This window comes from Neopsephotus bourkii, unplaced genomic scaffold (genome assembly GCF_033783945.1).
Source record: "Neopsephotus bourkii isolate Nb327-2 ecotype Australia unplaced genomic scaffold, CSIRO-AGI_Nbou_v1 NB_318, whole genome shotgun sequence".
In the NCBI taxonomy this organism is placed as follows: Eukaryota; Metazoa; Chordata; class Aves; order Psittaciformes; family Psittacidae; genus Neopsephotus; species Neopsephotus bourkii.
Window position 1 is genome coordinate 7,513,810 of NW_026900826.1, and position 15,382 is coordinate 7,529,191.

Sequence of the window (15,382 nt, forward strand, 5' to 3'; positions counted from 1 at the left end):
TGCATACAGGAATCAAGGATGATGGAGTAGCCAGCCTGAAAAAAAACAGGGTGCATTATTTTTTCCAGCAGTCTTGTACCTCAACTGCAGTTTGGTGATAGAAAAAAAAATAAAAAGAATACAAAGGCACAGATAAAAAGGCACTACATGGTGGCTGCATCATGCATTAGCTCTACCATTAATACCTACTATTGGGACATACCAGAGAAATGCCGGGGAGTAAGGGGGGAAATGGTAGGGGGCAAAATTCCAGTATAGTCAGTCCCTAGTTGCAAAGCTTGTCTTCCTACAGATATAATACTGGAATGAACCAAGCACATCATCTCGGCATAGTGATTACAGAAATTGCTTTTAGAGCTGTCAGTAAAATCACAATTAATACGAATATATTTAAGTTAAAGTTAACCTTTTACTGACAGTACGTGTGTGACATACACAATGCATGGAGACAGTGTATACATGCCATAGTTTTATTGACTAACAAGAATTACCAGCAAAAGAGCTGCTAATCTTTTCTCTTGCCTTATGACCCACTTTCATGCACACACTTTAATCTGATACAGAGTTACTTTTGGATTTTGCCATACCTTCCTCACTATATCAATTTTTAATGGAAAAACCTGTCACTTACAATGGCACAGGAATACTTTGGCAAATCAAGATGCTATTAAACCTGAATAAAGAGAGCAGAATTTCATTCTATAATTCACAGTCCAAAGGCCCTGATTCCCATCCATTACCAGTATACTGAAGAGCCCTTTAAAAATCTTTTTGACTTCAACATAATGTGTATCATAATTGGTCTTTGCTTTAATGAATATTATCAACCACTATCTTAGCTAGATCTGGAACACTACTCAACTGCCTAAAGACAAACAAAACCATCTCTTATACCATGAAACAGCAAGCTGCAGAACAGTAATCAGCAAAAAGTAATACGCAAAGGCAAAATTTGTTTTGGCAATTAAACAGAAAGTCCTGAACCTTAAGATTTTATCCTGTGATTTGTTTGGTTTAAAAAAGAATGGTTGTGGATGTAACCGATTTTCCTCACCATTTTTTTGTCAGTAGCATTGGAAATCAGGCACTTCTTCATAGAACCCATATCACCTAGTCGTACACATTTGGTACATTAGAGAATTCATATTCAGTTAATTTATTTATACATATTTTCCAAATAAAATGAGGATCTTAAATTTCCTGATGTTAACTCTGAATTTAATATCTTTACCATGCTGTCAACATTTCCCATGGATTTGGAAATCTAGCAGCTCAAATGCTGCCCACTTGCTGACACCTAGAACACGTCTCCCCGTGCACCACATCACTGTTCTCAGCTGCAAGCCCTGCATGCATGATGAGATCACAGCACTATCGTACTGGCAACGGCTTCCACATACAAGCTAAACGATACTAGAGAGGTTCAAAATCCATTTCAAGCCACTGATTTGAGTGAGTTGCTCATGCTTGTTGCTACATTTGAAGAAGAATGCTGTTCTTTCAAAATACTTACAGCAAGTTGCAAAAAAAATCAGCTTCTAGAGGCCAAATACGCTTTGTTTCCTAATATGCACAAGGCCTTTTAGTATAAACAGTGTGCTAACATCTAGACAATAAGAACAGTTATGCTTTTAGTTCTAGTCTTTTGGCTCAACCCAGTGAGCCAGTATGCCCTGATTTTTTCAGCTCTAGAGGGTATGCAAGACATTTTCCTTGTGCTTTCTCTGTACACAATTATATTTCAGATGTAAATAGACATAAATAATTCAGAGAATCTGAAGCAAGTATGCCCAGCTCTCGCCCCCCTTCAGGAACTACCCCAAATTAAAAGTATCACATTAAACAGTCTGCATTTGTTGCACTGGACTGTACCCTAGTATGTTCACTTACCATACACTGCTATCTCTCTGCAACATATTGACAGCATATCAGCTTTATTTTAACATAAACTTTGCACATAGGTGGCAATCCTAAATTTTCATCGATAGATTTTACCCCTAACAGTAACAATTGAAACAGGTTAAAATTAAAGGCCATAGTATAACTGTAGCAAACTTGGATTAAATTACCAAGTATGAAACGGGAAGTTATTGTGGTGAAACCTAAGATTTCCTCACCTATTTATATACCAGCACATTTCTTCTCATAATGGCATTTCTCACATGGCACATTAACTATTAACACAGTACTAAAATTAAATTGTTCTCTCTTAGAAGCTCTACAGAATTAGTGTGACTGAAGTGAGATTCCTCCCTGGGTGTGCAGAACGGCTTGCCTGAATCTATTTCCTGTCTTCAGGACAGCAGCTGCTAGAAGTGCAGCACAGAGCCTGTAGCTCCTATAACTACTTGGGAGGCAAGGCAGAAATTAAAATCTAACAAGGGCACTACTTTGCCATCCTACAATGCATTCAAGAGCAGCAAAACCAAAATTCATATCGTTATCATAAGTGGTTTTTAAACATATGAAATTACTTCAAGATATCTTCTAGGTCATCTGGGAAAGGTTTAAACTCTATTCTTACTTCATCGTTTTCATAACTATTATGACTTTCCAGGTATTAAAAGACTAATTTTAAATGGCAGAGAAAAAGAAATTCAGCAATGAATCTTCAACAGTACTACACAGGTCCCACTTACAGCTGCTCTGCAGGAAAAAGATAAGCAAAGAGAACATACATACAACACTTGCTCCACAGATACTTAGTATTTGCTTAACATAAAGACTAGATCATAGTGCCGGGTAGCAAAATTGCACAAGTGCCATAAGCCATACCCTGGAAGTACACTGTCACAAGCAAGATAACATTTAAAGGCTATCTGGCTCATTTGAAAGAAAACTCAGTTCCCGCTACACATTAAAATCAGCCAGAGTTTATACATATAATAATGGAATCTCACTTGTTTCCATTTACTATGGTTAGCTTGCAAAACAGCTGATTCTATAGCACAAACCTTTATCAGTGGATTGCTTCCTTTGTCAGAAATCTGAGATAAAGTAGCTGCAGGAGAACACAGGTCCCGAAAGACTCTGTATAGGCAATACTTGCCTTGGTTCGCTACTGCTGCCACTGGTGCTAGCCAGTTCTTCAAGGAAGACAAAGACAGTTACTCCACCCTTCCCAGCCAGGGGCAACATGCAGCGATTAAGGCCATCAGTAGTTGAGCAGCTAGATGAAACTATACAAACCAATAAATAATAAAATTTAACTCTTCTTTGAAAATGGGGCTGCTGAGTACCATAGCATTTTGTTATATGCCACAGGCATACCTTCAGATATAGTAGCCTTAATACAGCCTTAATATACTAGCCTAGATATACTAGCCTTTATGAAAATGGAATTACAGCTTCTTACTCATTAAAGATCCTTTTGAAAAAGTGGCTAGAAAGCTACACTAACTACATTAGCTGCAGAGCATACACACTGGACAAGGTTAAGTCTTACGATCAGTCTCTGTTCTAGCTGATTTCAGTCAATTCTTTCTCCCATGTTTTCAATACTGAATAGATTTCTCCCTGTACTGCTTGTCATTGCTAGGATTGCTCAATTTTCTTCTTTTAAATACCAGTTCCTAAACTAAATACCAACCTTCTGAATGAAAGCAAGTCGAGCAATTGGTCACACTGTTACACTACAATGGACATTTTTTCAGCTAATGTAAATTTATATGCTCTGTAGTCACACAATTACACCCATCCTGGATTTGGTATAACAACTGATTTGCTATAATATTCCTTTTTTTGTCAAGTGCTCTTAAATACACTATCTCACCTAGATCTGAAAGCAGGAAGTTGGGTGACAGCTAGAGGTGGTTCTAAAATCCAGTCCAAAACAGTCCTGCTCAAATATTGCTGAAGTGGTACCATTTTCACTTCTATATGCCCCATTTGTATATAAAAATGCAGGAACTTTATCACTGTGCAATGCAGTTCAAAATATAAGTATTATTTCTGAGCTCATACAAATACAGTCTCCCTATTTCTTCCTACCCCCAATATATTTCTACAAGCAGTTGCCCAACAGCAGCTCAATGTAGAATTGGGAGAGCTTGACGAGAATTTGAAGATATATGTAAAATCAAAGTCATTCAGTTGTGATGTTACTTCAAATATTCAAAGACAGTAACATAGCAGCAGAAAATTAACTTTTAAAATTCATGTCTTTTCTAAGCTCAAATGGATTAGCAGCAGATTTGAGGTAATTAATTATAATTACAAGTTTCCTAGGGAAACATGGCATAATAGACTCATTAACTGAAACGCTACATTTGTTCTGTGCTTGATGCTCAGATTATTTTAACACAGTGCAACATTTGTCAGAAGTTTTTTGGGCCAGACACCTTTACTTATGCTGAACTGTTGCTCCTCTATGAGCAGCCCCAACTGACTTCAAAGAAAACCCACCTGGGCCTTTAATTAGACATTTGCAGCCTATGAAGGTAAAATTCCTTCCTTCTCGGACAAATTCTGTGGTCTCTATTGAGCATGAGTCAGTGGGAGCTTTTCTCTGGGAGGGAACACTGAATCTGGCCTCACAGTTACTTCCTGATATTCTCTTCACTCCTGAACAAAAGATACACCACCTAACCAAATACCTAAGTAAATAGCACATGCTATTTAAGAATGCACAGTTTTGAAGTAGTCTTAATAAAAGCCTCCATTATATTTTTAATTTTTCAACTATTTTCTGCTTGATTGTATTGCTAAGAAAGGGAATATTTTACATCCTCATTGCACTGTGGAGACATAAATGTCATTGAACTCCTTACGAATTGAATACACAGAAAATTCACTGCAGCCATTAATGCACCTAATACATAGTGAACTCCACATAGCTATTAATAAAACTCCTCATACAAATCACAGCACTCACAGCCTAGACAATTCCAGGAACACGAAAACTGCCTCTTGGTGCATGCAAAAGATCCCCACTTTGATACCCATGTATCATTGTACTCTGAAAATCAAGGGAAACCAATGATGCACTTGTCAAAGAAAGCAGCTGCAACAATGAGGAACTAGCTAATTAAAAAAGGAATGAGTATTTGTTTTATGGTCTTATGTGCACTCAGGAAGTTCTGACGCACAGAAGACAAATTAAACAACTTTTCATTTTGCCTCTATGCTTTGAGAACCATGCCCAGTAAGATTACAGACAGGAGTGTGATAGGTCCAGCAGGGATTTCTACCAATTAAGCTTTTACACTCTGGGTGGGTAGAGGTGTTTTTTGAACCGTAAGTTATTTTTGCACATATCATGGGCTCCAGTGTCTAGTCACAAAAGGGCTACATTATGAGCAATGTTACAGGCTTTGCTCAGAGCTATCATGCTTTCCTGCGAGTCTAAACCTCTAAGATGATTTCAGTGAGAGAACTGAGAATGCTCAGTTCTGTAACACTATCAGAAGTATGTCAGGAGTGCTTTTACTTACCCAACCTTTACCATTTTTGTAATCAAGGAGAAAAGATGACATGGTTTAATTAATAACAGATACAGGTAGATGATGACAGATTTTGTTCCATTGCATACTTCTGTTTTCTCCTATGTGCCACCTAGCACCCCAAGAAGCTACAACTCTCTGTGAATATCTATAGCTGGAACAAAGCTTTCAGATTACTATGGATTCAGTTGGGGGTTTGTTTTGTTTAATCAAATACAATGTTTGCTCTACACACAAATAACGGTACTGTTTTGGATACCTCTATCATACAGACAGAATAGGCTGCTTCAGAAACCATCAGTTCAGGTTCAGGAAATAGTGGAGTAAACAAATGCTGAACCTGTACTTCACAGTATTATGATGCAGGCTGACAATTCAAAATCACAGCCATGTACACAGAATTCAAAAGAGGGAGTTTTCATCTGGTAATTGTACAAGTCCACCAGACCACACTAAAGCTATTGATTCATGTATCCACAGACAGCATGATACAAATTATACAAGCCTGGAACATAACCCTGACTGTTCATCTTTAGAGGACTATTATGACACAATCCATGTATTACCTCACTTTTTCCCTTTTACAGAGTGAAGGCCTGTATTTGGCATACCAACATTTTGGCTTAAGTTTCAAAATTATTCTGAAGCTCAGACACTTTAGCCAAAAAGTAAACTTTGCGATAATATAAAATCATAGTATTACAAGCATGCATCTACATCACTTTTTAGAATGTGGTGTTACAGGCAAGACTGACATGCAGTGTCAGTTTTTCAGCTCATCAAAATGGGAAAGGCTAATGAAACAAAAACCCAAAGCAGCTTTGATGCACAGCTATACGAGATGAGAATATTAGAAGAATAACTGAAGCAAACATTTACTGAAGATCATGAGACAGATTCAGATAGCTGCCTTTACTTCAAATTCCTGAGAGGAAAGCTGGTATGGAATCAGACATTTGAAAGGAAAAAAAAATCCAAAAGCCTTGTTAAAGCCATCCTGTCTGAAACAGTCACCTCCTTTTTTATCACAAAATACCATTTCACACCACACGATATAATTCATAAACAAAACCTTGATTTTAACCATTCATGCACATTAGCCAGTTACAATTTCCCTCTCTCAGAAATGCATCCAAATTGAAAACAGGAAAAAGACTTAAATAGAACATGTTTAAGTTTTCCATTCTTCACAAATTTTTCTACCTTTATTTTACTCTGTTTTAATGCTAACTGAAATCTCACAATGTAATTTGCTTTGTTGCTCAGCCTCAGAATCATTTTCTGGTAAAAATAAGTCAGGACCACTCATTCCTATTTTCACTTATTTCACATAGGCTATTGAAACACAGACAACACCTAAGGCCAGAAGGAGAACCTGCCAATCTGCTGAGATTCATGTTTGGCCTGCTGCCTGAAGAACAAAACCAGCACAGAGCTGTTTTACTAGGTTGATACATAAAAATAGGCTTTCCTCCAGTTAAACAACAGTAATTTGTTTCAGTGTGATAGGTCCCTCTAAATAATGGTGTCATCAGTAAACATCTGGCTTCTTCCTAGCAGATTAGGCCTCCAATGAGGAAAGTATGTTTATAATTCTAATTTGAAACACAGCACATTAATATGCCGATTCTCATAATGTTTGCCTTAACCTGTTTGGAGAAATTATGACTACAAATATCTTGTACACAACACCTCTAAACTACCAGCTTGTACAAACAACACAAGAGCCGATGCAGTCTCATACAGATGATTAGAACCACTTCAGAAGCAATCATGATTAGCGCTTTGGCTTGGAGCCATATTTTACACATAAACAAAGCATCTGTTTCGGAGTTCCAGTCCCAAGCTAATAGACCCACCTCCACTATTACTAATAAGCCCACTCAAGAGAGCCAGATGGCCTATCTGAAACAGCCCTGGAATTTTCCTGAGCTAGGCAAACCAGAGCCACAGACCCAGAGCTGGCTCCAAATCGCATTTCCTTGGGCTCTAGGAGCCAGTAAAACAACATGTAAACTGGCTCCACAAAAGAAGAATACAAATCCATTATTTAGAACTGGTGTGAGGCCAACATCTGCCCCTGCAGATGATCCTTTCATGTAGGTACAATGAAGGAAGATTAAAAGTACAGCACACTTCTGCAGGAGCTGGTGCATTGCAATGCAGACTGTCACCATTCCTTTCGGGATTTTTTTGCAGACTTAGCAAATCCCTGCCTGCAGCCAAGCAATAGCGCTCAGCTGTCCTTGCTGTACACTGTATGTACTTGACAATTGAATGGTTTTACATATTTAATAGAAGTGTCATATTTAATTAGTAGAACAGGGCTTTAAAAAGGATCTCATGCTCCTTAGCAGCAACTGGAAGTGTTGAGAGCCAAACAGAGCAGCACTTTGCTGGTTCAGTTCTAAGGTCTCTTTTCTTTCCTGCAACCCACATTCTCATTTAACCAGTTCAGTTTCTAAGTAGATTAGAGTCAAGATGCTCCACAAGCCAAAGAGTTAATGCTGCAAGCAAACCCATAATTGACTTGACCTAGGAAGACTTTTGGAGAGAAATCTCTTTATATTTCATTTAGAAGCAAACAGGTATGTGTCACAGAGAGTGACAGGGAGAGATGGCCATTTAGGTCACCTGTCCTATCAAGCCACATGTAAAAAGAGAACTTAATTTTTCCCCTTCCACTATGATGCATAGTGTGTGTTGTTCCACTGTGCTAACAACCCAATTTCAGCAGAGTGTATGTCTGCGCCAGCTATCAAAGACAATTCACCACACCAGAAGCAAACAAACTTCACTCTAAGTGCTACAGGAGGTCACATCACCCCTGCAGAAGTAAGGAAGCTTTGCAGAGATAAAGTCCTTTCAGAACAGCACAGCCACCCTGAAGCTACAGACAAAAAATCCTTTACTTCTGTCTCATGGGGATACCAGCAGATTTGCAAAGATAGAAACCTCCCCAAATGAAGCTATCTTTCCCCCACCTTGCATTAGAGACAGAAAAAAGAACCACTGTATGAGGAGAAAAAATCCTCATGGAAATGTGCTGAAACAATTGAGGCCTGTCACTCATCTTCATTAAAGGCAGGTTCCACAGTAGTTACTGAAGCTCTCTGGGATCTCCTGGGATAAAAGCCAGAATAGAAATGCATAAAGTATTGTTCTTCCTACAGTTTCCCTTGATTTTAAAGGAAAGCCCTGAAGAACAGTCACATTTCACAGCCCAGGTCGAGTATGATCTTGAGTCTGTGTCACTGTCCATACCAGTATACTAGAGAGCACATTTAGACTCTCCTTTGGAACATAAAGGATTTAGCGAAAGGTGCACAACCAGTACCACCCTGCTACTAAAAGGATTTCATCTTTTTTCTTTAAGGGATTATTTCAGTGCAGGTAAGCAGGAGTATAAAACCTGTATAAAAAGGTATCTTTCTGTATTCCTGGAAATGTAAGAATGCACTACCACATACATATGGAAAGAATGATACACATGTTCCAGGTTTTCTCACTTCACATTTCTAATTGCACAACATGAGACATTTTCAGGGAGAGGGTGTTTTTTGTTTTCGTTGTTTTTGTTGGTTTTTTTTTTTTTTTTGCACTTAGGGGTAGAAAGAAGGGACTACATAGAAAAAGGAACACAGGAAAACTGATCAAAAGCCAAACTGAACCCCTTGTTCCAAAAGGAAAAGCAGGTTCACAGTTCTTGCAAATTTCATATAATTAACAAAACAAAATGCATAACACTGATACCAAACACTGTCTACACTAGGCATTACTGACACTAGCATTTTCTTGCAGGCTTTACTGATTATTTGGAATAAATCTTTGGGATTAATTTTACCCTCTGAGAAAGCTGGTTTAAGAGGAGAATTGGGAATGAAGTCTTAATTCAACAAAATATCATGTGTCCTGAGCAGCCTCTTCCAAAAGGCACTAATGGAATTACCAAAGTTCTTATAGCAACTCAACAGCCACAAGCCCACCTCAGTCTGTTCTTACCAGAAAAACCAAAAAAAGCACCCGCCCTCTGTCACTTCCACTGAGTATGAAATATTCTGTATCAGCCAGACAACGACACTGTGGCAAAGATGCTGCCCTCATACTCTCCTGCCAGAGCACCCTCCTTTACCAAAGAGAATTCCCTCATGGTGCCACTCAGTCTTACCTTCTTCTAGACTGATCATGAGACCTTATCAATTTCATCACAGGACAGGGATTATCAATCTAATGAAAAATCTCAATCTGTTCCCGTTATTCAGAGAAGCCTTCAAATGTTATTCTCACTATTAATCTATTTGAACAGCAAACTAGACATACTGTGAAACTGTGTGAAACATGCTCTAGCACTCCTTTTAAGATGAACAGTTGAGAATTCTTTGCTTATTACTCCCCACCAAATGTTAATGCACAATTTATTTAATGCTTAGTTTTTGTGTGCTGAATTAGCTCCCAATGCAGCTGAGTGTCCCTTGTGAGCAAGTGCTCCATTTGCACATGTCAAGCATCCGAGTCTATTTAGTCCTATCTCAACCGCTTAATGTCTGAAACAGAAGCATCCACTACATTCTTCTTGATCTAAACAGATAATTTAATACCCTTGGACAAAGGGGCCTGGTGTTTTGGTAAGCTCCCATGGGCCTAACTATTACAAAGAAGGGGTTGTTGAATACACACATAAAAAAAAAGGAAGAGCTAGAAGGCAGGCAGTCTGATCTTTATGACCCACTGATTAATCTATCAGTAAGTAGAAGCATAAATCTAGCTCCTGACCTAACAAAATACTATTTTACTTCTCTTTCCTCTATATTTTATCTTTTATAGCCAATAAAACATTAAACATTACAAAAGGTTATGTTCTCACCAATATTGCCACTAAATGACAATAAATTCCAAGTTGAGTCTAGCAGAGGTTGCAGCAGCAGCAGCTATCCTGGCGTTCTTCCTGCAATTCACTTGGAATGCACTAGCACCAGTAATACCAAGAAAGCCCATCTGGGAAATCTGACACTGAATTTGAATCAGTCTAATGACCCTCTTAATGATTTAATGGCAAATCTATACACTAATACAAAGCTGAACTCTTTTCCAATGATTCAGTATAGCATTTACTGTGGAAAGTAAAATTCCTTCCCTCACCTTTTTGAACATCCACAAATATCAAAATCAGTATCAGCTTTCTTAGCTCACCGCCCTGAGCTTTATATCAAGGCTCAAGGCTTGTCCTGTTTTTTATTCCACATGAGTGGAGGGGAAAATTAGAAGAAAGAAGAGAGATGAAATGACTTCAGAAGGATCAGGAAGGCAGCAGACAACCAAAGCTAAGTACTCCAGTTACCTGGACTGCATGTGTATGGAAAATGGGCAGTGGAAAATGGGCCTGAAAAAACTATATGCATTTTATGGCCCACTGATCTTGGATAGAATGGCAGAGCATGCGATCGGTTTGAACTAGGTACAGAAAAAAATTCCACTCAGAACCACTGACCAGCAGACTCCCAAAATACTGAAGATAGGACAAAGAGCACTGGCAGAACAGGGAGTGTAGAACAGTCAGAACAGTTCTCTCACAGCACAAACATGCCCCACACATTTTGGTCTGAAGGATTCAGTCAATCCCCAACTGTTCATTCCATGAAGCAGTGTATATTGCTTCTCACCTCACACACTGGTCCCTCGTTTTCAGAGGTTAACTCGTCTAGTGCAGTGCAAGACCAAGACCTATAGCTCAGACAACTGTGAAAGTATATGCCCACTTGGGAAAATAAGCTCAGATACACAAGCTATGAAAATTAGATCAAAGCTTCAAAACATATTTCCCAGGCAGCATTTGAGCTGAAACACAATCACCACTCCTGAAGAACTGAACTTGGGAACTGAAAATGTTAATGAAAAGAGCTCATCACCTGTTGTAGGAGGTTTGCTATATCAAGAATTACTTAAGATTTTTTTATTATGATTATTATTTTAAAAGAAGAAATTAATCTCTAATGTAAAGGGAAACTGAGGCACAGATAGATAGGCTAAATGACCTAAATGAGTTGGATGTCACACAATAGATGAAGAACCACAGGGTAACCACAACCAGATAATTCTGCCCCATGCAATGTTTCTTTTTTTCTTCTATCAATGAGTCCAAACTGCTGCCTGACTAATTAGAGAACATAATACCTTAGTAAGACTGTTTGCAAACATGCAGTCATGACTATACCAGGAAAATGTAGGAAATGTTGGCTAGCATCCTGTCTGGGAGGAGAAGAAGAAGGTTGTACTTATAAAGCACATTAACTACTGTATTAATCCCGAATCAAGAGCATTTTCACAACCCTATTCATGTCTATTATAACTGGTGATAACTCATATGATTTATTATTTTTTCTAAAACAATGACATTTTCCAGCAGCATAAAAATATACGATGATGAGACATAGAGACAAAGAGACATAGATAACTAAGAGACAAAGAAAACCTCAGACCAAACAGCCAGGACATCTGCAAGCCCAGTATCTGCCCTATTTAAGAGAAACTGAGCAAGGTCAATGAAGCACTGTCCTGGCTGAAGGGCCTGCAACCTTTCAAAATCAGGTAAATACCTGGAAATAGGAAGCAGTCATACAATACGAGACTCAAGACACTGAAAGGCATGTAGACGCCTAATTACCACTGCTAAAAATGACAGGTCTAGATCTTGAGATGCTGGGGTGCCTAATACTCTGCACTGAAGACTGACGATACAGAACTGAATTTATACATGACTCAAGACTCAAGCTAAGCATTTCACTTACTTAGACATTTCAGGCAAGCTCTTACGCCTTTTAAGATATATCACACCTGGGAAACAGTATTACTTTCTCATCTCATGGGTTTTATTTGATAAATTACACACAACATTCCCTTCTTCTCTAATATTTTGTCAGAGCAAACCAATCTGTATGTGTGAATTACCTGCTACTTACTCACTTCATGTCCTTTCAAAATACATTTCTTACACACAGATCTAAGAGAGGCATCGCTACAGCTTATTCATCTAATGTCAGGTTTGTTTTCTGAGCTATGACCTGCACTAATCCAAAATCTATGCAACAAAAGTCATTAAAAAGAGAGAAAAGTAGACTGAAGCTTCCTTTCCCACATTCTGTGCTGCTGAGCCTGAGCTTGACTCATCCTCTAGGATTCAGCCTCTGAATACATTGTCAGTTCACATTTACCTTACTGAAGTCCATTATTTTGAGCCTTTTGGCTCCTTCTCAGTTCCAGTTACTTGTTTTAAAACACTGCATTACCATCACCACAGATCATAGATACAGCAGCTTACTGCTGAAACAACTGCACTTCTGATTTCCATCCGCAATCCTGTCTTCTGTGTATGGCAATAAATGGTGGACGGAGGAAATAACTGGAAAAGTCTTCTTAGATTTTTGTCTTCTTATTTTATTAGTCTTTAAAGTCTTAGGTCTTTATTTCCCCCTACATCACACACACACACTAACACAGCTCAGACGCAGGCAGGTTTTGAACTGATTGGCCAACAATAAATTAGCCCAAGACAGAACAGAAAAATGAGGAAAATTGTCCCATCTACCAACACCAAGCAGGTAGTGTGTGAGGCCTGAATGCAATCAGAAAATAAGGAGTTCTTTCGTAAGACTTTCTCCATTGTGAAAAAGGCAAAAAACCCACCCCAGTCTTCCCTTGTCCTAGTTGTAATTATAACTTACATCAGCTTCTTCTCATCTTCACTTACCACAAAGATTTATTAAATAAGAACCTTTAATATAAAGGGTTTAAAACCAAACTATCAAAGCCGTGAAACGTTGAGTGCATTTGCAATACACAAATTTGGAAGAGATCAGAAAATAAAATCCTCCTGTAATCCATTATTTGCAATAACAGCAGTATGATGTAGTCATAGTCCAGAGCCACTACACAGTACAATCTGTTTTCTGCTTTCCTAATTAACAGGAAAAACCTTCGTACATAAGGAAGGGAATTCAGACCCAAGAATTCTCAGTGAAACTAGAACACACCTAAAGGGCTCTTAATACCACTTATTTTTTTAAGGGGCAGAAAAAAAACAGAAGTGGGGAAGAATTTGTATCTTCTGTTACTAACGTATTTATTGTACAATGCCAACTGTTGCTTTATTGATCTATTTAAGTACATAATTGTCACTCTATTTGTAGTAAGTTAATTGCAGTACCATCTCAGAAACAAAATTCAATTTACTATATCATCACAGAAAGCCTAAAAAGTAATACCCATTTAAGGGGTGTAATTACTAAATCCTATAAAAATATTTTTTCCAAAATATTTAACCATCTTTACTACTTCACAGTTATTTTAGAAATATTATTTTTGTTGCATTTATTTAAAAAACAAATTGTAACTAAAGCTACTTTAAATAAACCTCTCTTTCATGGAACACAATTTCAAAATATTTAATAAATTCAACATTTCATACCATGGCCATTTGGGGTCATATAATTCATCCTGATTTCTATTCATAAGTGATAAAATGGATTTAATGAGTATTATTTCTGTAATAGTAATAAAAGCAGATTTTCAGTTAAGTTCTGTGTATGCTTAGAAATAGCATCCACAAGTCTTAAAGCTTGTTTGCACCTTACAAGTAAACTATTACCTGACAATAATAAGGTATAAACCATCCAGATAAGGGCATCTAGCAGAGGCAAGAAGAATACTGGCCAAATTACTTAGCAGCTATCCAACAACTCAGCAATTCACAAGCAATATCCTGTTCCACAGTTAACATACCTGCGTATATTATTTCCAATCAGCCTTCTTAAACAGCAAAATAGATTTTTTTTCTATTAAGCATTAAACAGGACTAATTAATATCTTATTTTCATAAGACACTAAAAATGCACAAGCTGAGCATAAACAAAGTCATCTCACATAACTGAACAAATTCTTTCTGTATTAAAATTTTTAAAACATTCCCCATTGTGAACACATCAGATTGAGAAGGAAAGGAAGACACATGAATAAATAGAAATATCTCCTTCTGAAAAGCTACTTTCATGGCACATGTATTTTATTAGTACTAAAGACAGTGAAAATGCAAAGAGTGTGCAATTGCTAGCAATTAAATTCTAAAGTGCTAGTATGAGCATATCAAAAGATATGGTGATGTATTTAATTTTCTACAGAGAAAATAAGAATAAGTACCTGTTTTAAGCCAGGAAGCAGCGATAATTTCAAGATCAAACCCACTTCCTGTTAAACAAAGGGGAGAAAATTCCTTTACAGTTATTGTCATTACTGATCCAGTCTTTGAAACGTTATTTATATAAAAAGTTTCTTTTTTGAAAATTCATAACATGATTAGAATATAAGAAATCATATGGGTTGCCTATGCCTAAAAGAGAGCAATTATAAAATTTGGTTAAGTATCCCAGAGTACATAGCCAATTTCTAGACAGAAAAAATACTGGAAGATGAAACTCAATTTTTGACATGAAGGCTTAGTCAGGGAATGTAAATGTTTGGAGATAGCAGAGTTCATAATATATAGGGACATATATTAGGATTTTTTGTTTTGTTTTGACTGCAGGAATACTTGAAGCTTGCTCTGAGCTCCCTCTCGCGAGCAGTTGCTGACAGTACACCAAAAGTATCACCACCGGCAGGACTCGAATAACGTGAGTTGCAATTGCAGACTGTTACTCGTTCCTTAACACATCATGCCCCAAACGACCTTGCAAACAGAAATCTTTGGAACCAAAGTTATTATCCATATATAGTTATCTTTTCCTAGAAGGAAGGGGATAGAAATAGAAAGACACCCCACCACCCCAACCAAACCCAAAATCTGCTTCTCTACCTGGTTCCTCTGAAAAGCTTACCACCCTCTCACCAAAGTGAGAAAAAATTATACTTGAGCAGCTATAGCAGTGTTCAGTGAGCAAGCTTAGCCCATT